The 12,471-nt window shown below is 50.1% G+C and overlaps 1 protein-coding gene across 1 annotated transcript in view; it reads right to left on the bottom strand.

Moving 5' to 3' along the window:
- The window catches only part of SLC25A42 (solute carrier family 25 member 42), a 56,523-nt gene that overhangs the window by 26,693 nt on the left and 17,359 nt on the right, over positions 1 to 12,471 (bottom strand). The window lies entirely within an intron of this gene.

Here is a 12,471-nt window from a genome sequence, read left to right as displayed (position 1 = left end):
ACTTGTCAAAGTTAAACTCCTCATCTGATGAGGATGAAGATATGGCAGCAGTAGCACTGTCAGGCCCCAAGTCCTCTTGCGCCTGGCAGTCCTGTAGCTGCTCATCCTAATTGCTACCTCACGCAAAGCTTCTTTTCCTTTAGTAAGCTGTTGATCATCAAGCAGTATACGATGACTTGGGTCCACATAAACAGCTGCCTGAAGAATTTTATTTTCCAATAGCTGTGTCTCTCTGTTTCATTGAAGCAGAAATGCCATGTGTGATTAAACCTCCTCTTTGGGACAGGCAAAATAGCAAGTTCTTCCACTCTCTTATGAAAGTGCCAGGAGTTAAATCCTCAGCTTGTAATTTTTTAGTCACGGAAAATGGGTGATTAAGCAATTCCTTCAATTCAGCCACCTGTGTCCATTGACCTTCATTTAAGGTTATTTGAGGATTCACCATATCTATAAGCAATGATATTAGTTCAAGCAATCAATCAGTCATTAAATAAGTGCTGCCCCACCGAGTGGCTTGATCAACAATTGCCCGTTTCCCAGCACGTCTCTTCAAGATGGAATCAACTTTAGGGGTTCTGGCGGCAATAACCAATTTCCTCACTTTTCCAATCAGATTTCCAGCATGTCCACCCAGTTTCACACATCCGTCTTTTCGCCGGTTTGGTGGATGCGGCGCACGCCAGTACAGTACGATACAGTACAGTGGCAGCGCCAGAGCTTCCGGGTCACATGAAAGCATGTGACCGTCGTTTGTCAAGATGCCACTGTACTGTATATACTGTACTGGAGTGCGCCGCATCCGCCAAACCGGCGAAAAGACGGATGTGTGAAACCGGGGTCCCTCTTGAAGACGCTCTCTTATTGCCAGCTGCAGCGTGTGCACAACACAGCGCATGTGATGAATATGAAAGAGTTTTGAAGCAGCTTCAACAAGATCATCTAATCCTAAAGTATCATTTTGCTGTTCTTCTGTTGTAATATCTGTTTGTTCCTCAGTTACATGAGCAGCGCTGTGGCTCCATCTCACACATACTGAATCCTAAATTTTCTTCTAGCGGTATTTCATTACTCTCATTCATTAGTTTAATTGTGCTTCTGTTTGAAACATTGTCCTTATAGCAAGAACCTGATCTTTTTTGAGTTCTTTTTCTACTAAGGCCTGGAGAAACTGGCTGGTGTGATGAGTTTTACTATCTTTTACTGCCAGTGTCTTACTAACAATTTCTTTGTTGTCACAAAAATATCGAACATTGATGGCAAAATAATTCAGTGAAATGCAGTGACTCTGGCATCCAGCAAAGGCAATGGGTGAAAAGATAGGACATTCAGACAGCGTTCTGTGAGGATCCTCACAAAGAATGACCATGTCAGTTTGTGGTGTTTTTCTAATCTGCTTTTGCTATTGAAAGCATTATTTATGAGCTCAAAAACCTTTCAGGTGATGCGGTTTTTTAAAAAGCTGATCTGCTTTTGCAGCTGAAAAAAACGTATCCTCAAAAAACGCAGCAAAAACGCTGTGTGTGAATGTAGCCTTAGATCAGGAATAGAACATACATTCATAGGACATTTCATAACCTTTCCCAAATTCCTATGAAAAAATATTCAGCACATTCTGCATTGCACTACTGTCCCCAATTTATTATATATTTTAGGAGTCGGAGTCTGCCCATTTTATACAGACTCTGACTCCACCAAAATGAACTCCTACTCCACAGCCCTGGTTATACAGAGGGGCCTGGGCTCTTAGATACAGTATTCCAGAATGCTGTATATAAGGGATTACTTGTGGTGGCTGCAGCTGTTAAGGGAAAAACCTGGTGACACGTTCCATTTAAGATGCAGCAGTATCCAATTAGCTCTGTTGGGCCAATAGGGCTCATGCAGATGCCCGTACAAGACGGTCCGAGCATGGACTGTCCACAGGTCTAATGACCTGAGCGTGTCATAGGAATCAGTGAAGCTGAGGATGTCACATTCAAGTCAGGAGAGCCACTACCAGTCCGTTCATTGCAGTCCATGCTTGGACCGTGTTGCAAGAGACCTTACTATGAAGATTGGTGGGGATCTTAGTATTCAAACCAATAACGATCAGTAAGTGATAACTTAGTCTAGTCATGGGATGTCACTTAATATAGGGGAAAAGCCCTTTAACCCCTTCACGACCATGGACGGATATATTCATCATGGAGTGTGTCCCGTTAAGCCCCGCCCCCTGCCGCGGGCAGGCGGCGTTGATCGGAACACATCAGCTGTTTTCAACAGCTGAGGTGTGCCTGCATGTTACGAGTGGAATCGCATTCCACCAGTAACATTAACCCCTTACATCTCGCTGCCAAAGTCTGGCAGCGAGATCTATATGCGCGCGGCCATGATTTTTACTTACCACCGCCCCCACCGGAAGTCAAGTGAGTGATCACGTGACTTTCGGTGGTTGCCATCGTAGCACAGGGTCATGTGGTGACGCCTGCAGCCATGAAGTTTCACTTTAGTTTTCCCTCGGCCGGGACCAGAGTTAAACAGGAAGTGACTGAATCTGCTGTTTACAGCTGTATAGCTGTGATCAGCAGATAGATAAGAGCGATCGGATTGCTGATCGCTATAGCCCCCTAGGGGGACTAGTAAAATGAGAAAAAAAAAAGTAAAAAGTTCAAATCACCCCCCTTTCACCCCATTGAAAATTAAAGGGTTAAAAAATAAATAAATATACACATATTTGTTATCGCCGCGTTCAGAAATGCCCGATCTATCAAAGAAGGGAATTTTGTTTACTTACCGTAAATTCCTTTTCTTCTAGCTCCAATTGGGAGACCCAGACAATTGGGTGTATAGGCTATGCCTCCGGAGGCCGCACAAAGTATTGCACTAAAAGTGTAAAGCCCCTCCCCTTCTGCCTATACACCCCCGTGCTCCCACGGGCTCCTCAGTTTTGGTGCAAAAGCAAGAAGGAGGAAAAGAATTATAAACTGGTTTAAAGTAAATTCAATCCGAAGGAATATTGGAGAACTGAAACCAATCAACATGAACAACATGTGTACACACAAAAAAACAGGGGCGAGTGCTGGGTCTCCCAATTGGAGCTAGAAGAAAAGGAATTTACGGTAAGTAAACAAAATTCCCTTCTTCTTTGTCGCTCCATTGGGAGACCCAGACAATTGGGACGTCCAAAAGCAGTCCCTGGGTGGGTAAAATAATACCTCGTGATAGAGCCGTAAAACGGCCCCTTCCTACAGGTGGGCAACCGCCGCCTGAAGGACTCGTCTACCTAGGCTGGCATCCGCCGAAGCATAGGTATGCACCTGATAGTGTTTCGTGAAAGTGTGCAGGCTCGACCAGGTAGCTGCCTGACACACCTGCTGAGCCGTAGCCTGGTGCCTCAAAGCCCAGGACGCGCCCACGGCTCTGGTAGAATGGGCCTTCAGCCCTGAGGGAACCGGAAGCCCAGCAGAACGGTAAGCTTCGAGAATTGGTTCCTTGATCCACCGAGCCAGGGTTGATTTGGAAGCCTGTGACCCTTTACGCTGGCCAGCGACAAGGACAAAGAGTGCATCCGAGCGGTGCAGGGGCGCCGTCCGAGAAATGTAGAGCCTGAGTGCTCTCACCAGATCTAACAAGTGCAAATCCTTTTCACATTGGTGAACCGGATGAGGACAAAAAGAAGGTAAGGAGATATCCTGATTGAGATGAAAGGGGGATACCACTTTAGGGAGAAATTCCGGAACCGGACGCAGAACCACCTTGTCCTGGTGAAACACCAGGAAAGGGGCTTTGCATGACAGCGCTGCTAGCTCAGACACTCTCCGAAGTGAAGTGACTGCTACTAGAAAAACCACTTTCTGCGAAAGGCGTGAGAGAGGAATATCTCTCATTGGCTCGAATGGTGGTTTCTGAAGAACCATCAGCACCCTGTTCAGATCCCAGGGTTCTACCGGCCGCTTGTAAGGAGGAACGATGTGACAAACCCCCTGCAGGAACGTGCGTACCTGTGGAAGTCTGGCTAGGCGCTTCTGGAAAAACACAGAGAGCGCTGAGACTTGTCCCTTAAGGGAGCCGAGCGACAAACCCTTTTCCAGTCCAGATTGAAGGAAGGACAGAAAAGTGGGCAAGGCAAAAGGCCAGGGAGAAAAACCCTGAGCAGAGCACCACGACAGGAAAATTTTCTACGTCCTGTGGTAGATCTTGGCGGACGTTGGTTTCCTAGCCTGTCTCATAGTGGCAATGACCTCTTGAGATAACCCTGAAGACGCTAGGATCCAGGACTCAATGGCCACACAGTCAGGTTGAGGGCCGCAGAATTCAGATGGAAAAACGGCCCTTGAGATAGCAAGTCTGGTCGGTCTGGTAGTGCCCACGGTTGGCCGACCGTGAGATGCCACAGATCCGGGTACCACGACCGCCTCGGCCAGTCTGGAGCGACGAGGATGACGCGGCAGCAGTCGGCCCTGATCTTGCGTAACACTCTGGGCAACAGTGCCAACGGAGGAAACGCATAAGGGAGCTGAAACTGCGACCAATCCTGAACTAAGGCGTCTGCCGCCAGAGCTCTGGGATCTTGAGACCGTGCCATGAACGTCGGTACCTTGTTGTTGTGCCGGGACGCCATGAGGTCGACGTCCGGCACCCCCCAGCGGCAACAGATCTCCTGAAACACGTCCGGGTGAAGGGACCATTCCCCTGCGTCCATGCCCTGGCGACTGAGATAATCTGCTTCCCAGTTTTCCACGCCTGGGATGTGAACTGCAGAGATGGTGGAGGCCGTGGCTTCCACCCACATCAAAATCCGCCGGACTTCCTGGAAGGCTTGCCGACCGCGTGTGCCGCCTTGGTGGTTGATGTATGCCACCGCTGTGGAATTGTCCGACTGAATTCGGATCTGCTTGCCTTCCAGCCACTGCTGGAACGCTTTCAGGGCAAGATACACTGCCCGTATTTCCAGAACATTGATCTGAAGCGAGAACTCTTGCTGGGTCCACGTACCCTGAGCCCTGTGGTGGAGAAAAACCGCTCCCCACCCTGACAGACTCGCGTCCGTCGTGACCACCTCCCAGGATGGGGGTAGGAAGGATTTCCCCTTCGATAATGAAGTGGGAAGAAGCCACCACCGAAGGGAAGCTTTGGTCGCCTGAGAGAGGGAGACGTTCCTGTCGAGGGACGTCGGCTTCCTGTCCCATTTGCGTAGGATGTCCCATTGAAGAGGACGCAGGTGAAACTGCGCGAAAGGGACTGCCTCCATTGCTGCCACCATCTTCCCCAGGAAGTGCATGAGGCGCCTCAAGGGGTGTGACTGGCCTTGAAGGAGAGATTGTACCCCTTTCTGTAGTGACCGCTGCTTGATCAGCGGAAGCTTCACTATCGCTGAGAGGGTATGAAACTCCATGCCAAGGTATGTCAGCGATTGGGCCGGTGTCAGATTTGACTTTGGAAAATTGATGATCCACCCGAAACTCTGGAGAGTCTCCAGGGTAGCGTCGAGGCTGTGTTGGCATGCCTCTTGAGAGGGTGCCTTGATCAACAGATCGTCCAAGTACGGGATCACCGAGTGACCCTGAGAGTGGAGGACCGCTACTACAGTAGCCATAACCTTGGTGAAAACCCGTGGGGCTGTTGCCAGGCCGAACGGCAGTGCCACGAACTGCAGGTGTTCGTTTTCTATGGCGAAGCGCAAGAAGCGCTGGTGCTCTGGAGCAATCGGTACGTGGAGATAAGCATCTTTGATATCGATCGATGCAAGGAAATCTCCTTGGGACATTGAGGCGATGACGGAGCGGAGGGATTCCATCCGGAACCGCCTGGTCTTTACGTGTTTGTTGAGAAGTTTCAGGTCCAGGACTGGACGGAAAGACCCGTCCTTCTTTGGGACCACAAACAAGTTGGAGTAAAAACCGTGGCCCTGTTGCTGAAGAGGAACAGGGACCACCACTCCTTCTGCCTTCAGAGTGCCCAGCGCCTGCAGAAGAGCCTCGGCTCGCTCGGGAGGCGGGGATGACCTGAAGAATCGAGTCGGGGGACGAGAGGTGAACTCTATCTTGTAACCGTGAGACAGAATGTCTCTCACCCAACGGTCTTTTACCCGTGGCAGCCAGGTGTCGCAAAAGCGGGAGAGCCTGCCACCGACCGAGGATACGGAGTGATGAGGCCGAAAGTCATGAGGAAGCCGCTTTGGTAGCGGCACCTCCGGTGGTCTTTTTAGGACGTGACTTAGACCGCCATGCATCAGAGTTCCTTTGATCTTTCTGAGGCCTTTTGGACGAGGAGAATTGGGACCTGCCCGCACCCCGAAAGGACCGAAACCTCGACTGCCCCCTCCTCTGTTGGGGTATGTTCGGTTTGGGCTGGGGTAAGGATGTATCCTTTCCCTTGGATTGTTTGATGATTTCATCCAAACGCTCGCCAAACAATCGGTCGCCAGAAATTGGCAAACTGGTTAAGCGCTTTTTGGAAGCAGAATCTGCCTTCCATTCCCGTAGCCACAAGGCCCTGCGTAGTACCACCGAATTGGCGGCTGCAACCGCCGTACGGCTCGCAGAGTCCAGGACAGCATTAATAGCGTAAGACGCAAATGCCGACGTCTGAGTGGTTATGGACGCCACCTGTGGCGCGGACGTGCGTGTGGCTGCGTCAATTTGCGCTTGACCTGCTGAGATAGCTTGTAGCGCCCATACGGCTGCGAATGCTGGGGCAAAAGAAGCGCCGATAGCTTCATAGATGGATTTCAACCAGAGCTCCATCTGCCTGTCAGTGGCATCTTTGAGTGAAGCCCCATCTTCCACTGCAAGTATGGATCTAGCTGCCAGTCTGGAGATTGGAGGATCCACTTTGGGACACTGAGCCCAACTTTTGACCACGTCAGGGGGAAAGGGATAACGTGTATCCTTAAGGCGCTTAGAAAAACGCTTATCTGGACAAGCATGGTGATTCTGGACTGCCTCTCTGAAATCAGAGTGGTCCAGAAACATACTCTGTGTACGCTTGGGAAACCTGAAACGGAATTTCTCCTGCTGAGAAGCCGGCTCCTCCGCCGGAGGAGTTGAGGGAGAAATATCCAGCATTAGATTGATGGACGCAATAAGATCGTTCACTATGGCGTCCCCGTCAGGAGTATCAAGATTGAGAGCGGCCTCAGGATCAGAATCCTGATCAACTGTCTCCGCTTCATCAACCAGAGATTCCCCCCTCTGAGACCCTACACAATATGATGATGTCGAGGGAAATTCTAAGCGAGCTCGCTTAGTCGGTCTGGGGCTGGGGTCTGTTTCAGAACCCTCAGCCTGGGACCCATGAGATACCCCGGGAGGACATTGTTGGTCCAACTGAGGTGGGCCAGGGAACAAAGATTCAACAGAGTCCCTGTGCTGAGATACCGGCCTGGACTGCAAGGCTTCTAGTATCTTAGCCATAGTCTCAGAGAGTTTTGCAAACTCCGTCCCCGTCACCTGGACAGTGTCAGCAGGTGGCTCCCCCTGGGCCCCTCTTAGCAGAGGCTCTGGCTGAGTCAGTGCCACAGGGGCCGAACAGTGCACACAATGGGGGTCAGTGGAACCTGCCGGTAGCGGGGTCGTACATGCGGCGCAGGCAGCATAAAAAGCCTGTGTTTTGGCACCCCTGCCTTTCGTGGGCGCCATGCTATTATCTTCCCTGAGCAACACAATAGGGTATATAGCCAGAAATCAACTGTGCACCATACAGTGTAAAATATATATACCATAAACATATAATGTTACACTACTGCACAATGGGGCTAGCACCACAGGTGCTGCTTACCACCCGTTTAAAGCGGTTGTGAGGCCACCAGAGTCCCTGCCTGGGTCTCCCAGACTTTGTCCCCCTCTGCAGCGTCCGAGGAGCTGACAGGAATGGCTGCCGGCGTCCTGAGGAGAGGAGGGAGCCGTGGGCGTGACCCAGAAAGTGCGGGAACTGGTGCCCGCACTGTGCACAGTGAGGGGGGTGGAGTATGCAAAGCATGCTCCAGACCTCAGTGCTGCTCGTTCTGTGCAGCGTCCCGCCCTTCCCCTGCCTGTCAGGGCTGGGGGTGGGAAGAAAAGAAACTAGGCCGCAAAAAGCCGGGGACTCTAGTAATGAACGCGGCCGCCGTAAAAGCGCGGCCGGCGTGGAAGTCCCCGGCGCACTACAAGTCCCAGCCGCGCCGCGGTGTTTCCATGGCAGCGGCGGTCAGTGCGGCAGTCCCTATACATAAACACACTCAGCAACGCTGAGTGTGTAATGGCACATATTAACCCGGTCAGCGCCGCGGTCCCCGGTGCACTAGCACACCCAGCAAAGCTGGAGTGTTGCTGTGCGCTGTCCCCACAGGGATACAGAGTACCTCCGAGTAGCAGGGCCATGTCCCTGAACGATACCCGGCTCCTATCCAGCAGGCTCCACAGGAGTTGTGGATGAAGCACGGTCTCAGTGCCTGGAGACCGATAGGATCCCACTTCACCCAGAGCCCTGAGGGGGATGGGGAAGGAAAACAGCATGTGGGCTCCAGCCTCCGTACCCGCAATGGATACCTCAACCTTAACCACACCGCCGACAAGAGTGGGGTGAGAAGGGAGCATGCTGGGGGCCCTATATGGGCCCACTTTTCTTCCATCCGATATAGTCAGCAGCTGCTGCTGACCAATCTGTGGAGCTGTGCATGCATGTCTGCCTCCTTCGCACAAAGCAAAAAAACTGAGGAGCCCGTGGGAGCACGGGCGGTGTATAGGCAGAAGGGGAGGGGCTTTACACTTTTAGTGTAATACTTTGTGCGGCCTCCGGAGGCATAGCCTATACACCCAATTGTCTGGGTCTCCCAATGGAGCGACAAAGAAATATAAAATCAATTAATCTAATTGGCAAACGGCGTAGTGGCAAAAAAATTCCAAACGTCAAAATTACGTTTTTTGGTCGCCACATGTTTTACGCAAAATGCAATAACAGGCGATCAAAACGTAGCATCTGCGCAAAAATGGGACCGTTAGAAACGAAAGCTCGAGACGCAAAAAATAAGCCATCACTGAGCCATAGATCCCAAAAAATGAGAACTCTACGGTTTTCGGAAAATGGCACAAAACGTGCGCCACTTTTATTGTACAAGCTTGTGAATTTTTTTAACCCCTTCGATACAAGTAAGCCTATACATGTTTGGTGTCTACAAACTCACACTGACCTCAGGCATCATACCCACACATCAGTTTTACCATATATTGAACACCGTGAATAAAACATCCAAAAAACTATTGTGCCATCACACTTTTTGCAGTTTTTCCACACTTGGAATTTTTTTGCTGTTTTCCAGTACACCATATGGTAAAACTTATGGTTTCATTTAAAAGTACAACTTGTCCCGCAAAAAACAAGCCCTCATATGGCAAGATTGACGGAAAAATAAAAAAAAGTTACGGCTCTCAGAATAAGGGGAGCAAAAAACAAAAACGGAAAGTGCCCCGGGCTGAAGGGGTTAAAGAGGACATGTTATTTGCTAAAAAAAATAATTAAAAAAAATCCCTGAACTACTCCAATTCTACTTATTTCTATTTTGCATTGTTCGCTTTTGTAGTGCAATATGTGAAATGTCTAATTGCTGTCCAACTCGGCCTTTTTTTCAGAGTCTATTCTGGGGCATGTGTTTCATCCCTCCAAGACGCTGTCAATTACAGCTCAGTGGCTGATTTAGCAGTCTATCAGTCTCAGATGCTGCTTAGCTGCAAAGAGCATCATCTGTGAGGTGGAGTAAAAGTGTTTGCACCCAGAAAAGACTGAAGAAATGCAGAGATTTCACATACCATACGCCAAAAGGTAATAAAAGTGAGTATCAATGGAGCAATGCAGTGCAAAACTGATAAAAGCAGCAGAATAAGGAGCGTCCAGAGATTTTTACAAGGTTATTTTACTCAATTTTTTAAGCAAGTAAGGCTGCGTGCCCATGATCAGTGTTTATAGCGTTTTGGGCATAGCATGCTTCAGCTGTGTCCAAAACGCTGCATTGTACAGTACAACCACAGTGGATGGGATTTCTAGAAATCCCATGCCCACTGTGCTTGTGTTTTCCGTAGCAAACACTGACCTGCGGTGCGCCTTTCCAGACTGCAGCATGTCAATTGCTTGCTGCGGATTCGCATGTATTTGCCTGCGGAGGAGACTCGTGGCCCCGCAGGTCAGGACGCAGAGAGTCCAGGACGCAGCAAGTCCTGATCATGGTCACATACCCTAACAGGTCTTTTCTAAGGGGAATATGTCAGCAGGATTTCATCCCCAAACTATTTACAGGAGCCTGTATCTTCTCCACCAATACCTTTACATGGCCAGTCCATTTATTCATTCATTACTGAGAAATCAGCGCTTGAATTAATATGTAATTGAGGCTGTAAGACTATTTGTAGTGTTGAATCCTTTGTTATTACAGTTCTATTCCCAGCCCAAAGAAGCCTCCTGAGGAATATCATAGGATTACGCCTTCACTTCCTAGAAACGATCAGCATGTACATCTAAGCTGAGTGCTTGTGTTAAAGGGAACCTGTCAGGTGCAATATGCCCCCAGAACCACACTACACACTAGCATAGAGAAAGATCTTTAGAAAAAAGTATTTCTAAAGATATTTTATCTTATGCTAATGAGACCAGGGACTAGTCCCAAGGGCGTTGTCTCCCCCGACTAATCCGCCCTCTTAGCAAGCCCACAGGGGTGTACTAACATGCAATTCAATGCAGCGTCACCATCGGTGGCACACGTACCTGTGTTTGCTGTGACCACGCTTCTGAATGCCGGGCACTTCCGGTCATGCGCAGTATGAAGCCGGGTGTACGGGTCCCAGCTTCTGACAGGTCTAGTGCGCATGTCTGGAAGTGCCCAGCATTCAGAAGAGCAATCACAACGAACGCTGGTGGCGCTGCATTGATTAGCATGTTAGCACATTAGCACGCCCACAGGGGTGCACTAAGAGGGTGGACTAGTCGGGGGATATAATGCCCTTGGCACTAGTCCCTGCTCTTATTAGCATAAGATAAAAGATCCTTAGAAATACTTTTCCTAAAGATCTCTTTATCTATGCTAGTGTATACAGGGACGGTTAGGCAGGGATTAGCAATATACACCCAGAACTGCACATGGCTCTATGCATATTGCACCTGACAGGTTTCCTTTAAGTAGAAGTTTAGATTAACATTACTTGCCACTATTCTAAAGCCTAGGTCACACGTAGCGACGCAGCAGCGATCACGACGACGATCTGACCTTATCAGGATCGCTGCTGCGTCGTTACATGGTCGCTGGTGAGCTGTCAAACAGGCAGATCTCACCAGCGACAAGTGACCAGCCACCAGCCAGCAGCGACGCGTGGAAGCGATGCTGCGCTTGGTAACTAAGGTAAATATCAGGTAACCAAGCAAAGTGCTTCGCTTGGTTACCCGATATGTACCTTGGTTACCAGCGCACACCACTTAGCGCTGGCTCCCTGGACGGACTCGTAGCCAGAGTACACATTGGGTTAATAAGCAAAGCGCTTTGCTTATAGTTAACCGATGTGTATCTTGGCTACGTGTGCAGGGAGCAGGCAGCCGGCTTCAAGAAGCGGAGGACGCTGGTAACGAAGGTAAATATCGGGTAACCAAGGAAAAGGCTTCTTGGTTACCCGATATTTGCCTTGGTTACCAGCGGCTGCAGAAGACGGCTCCCTGCACATTCAGTTCGTTGCTCTCTCGCTGTCACACGCAGCGATGTGTGCTTCACAGCGGGAGAGCAACGTCCAAAAAAATGGTCCAGGACATTCAGCAACAACCGGCGACCTCACAGCAGGGGCCAGGTTGTTGCTGGATGTCACACACAACAACATCGCTAGCAAGGTCGCTGCTACGTCACAGAAAATAGGGACTAAAGCTGGTGTCACACTAAACGACAACGACGTCGCTGTTACGTCACCATTTTCGGTGACGTAACAGCGACCTTGTAAGTCGCTGTTATGATCGCTGCTTAGCTGTCAAACACAGCAGAAGCAGCGATCATAAGGTCGCTGTGCTACATGTTCAGAGAGCAGGGAGCCGCGCTTAGCGCTGGCTCCTTGCTCTCCTGCAGCACACATCGGGTTAATTAACCCGATGTGTGCTGCAGCTACATGTCACAGTTCAGAGAGCAGGGAGCCGCGCTTAGCGCTGGCTCCTTGCTCTCCTGCAGCACACATCGGGTTAATTAACCCGATGTGTGCTGCAGCTACATGTCACAGTTCAGAGAGCAGGGAGCCGCGCTTAGCGCTGGCTCCTTGCTCTCCTGCAGCACACATCGGGTTAATTAACCCGATGTGTGCTGCAGCTACATGTCAGTGCAGAGAGCAGGGAGCCGCGCGCACTGCTTAGCGCTGGCTCCTTGCTCTCCTTGCTACAGTATACATCGGGTTAATTACCCGATGCATACTGCAGCCACATGTCACAGTGCAGGAGCCGGCACTGGCAGCAAGAGCGGAGGCCGGTAACCAGCGTAAACATCGGGTAACCAGGGAA

This window comes from Anomaloglossus baeobatrachus, chromosome 1 (assembly GCF_048569485.1).
Source record: "Anomaloglossus baeobatrachus isolate aAnoBae1 chromosome 1, aAnoBae1.hap1, whole genome shotgun sequence".
Lineage (NCBI taxonomy): Eukaryota > Metazoa > Chordata > Amphibia > Anura > Aromobatidae > Anomaloglossus > Anomaloglossus baeobatrachus.
The sequence above is the reverse complement of the archived record's forward strand: the minus strand, read 5'-3'. Positions and strand labels throughout refer to the sequence as shown.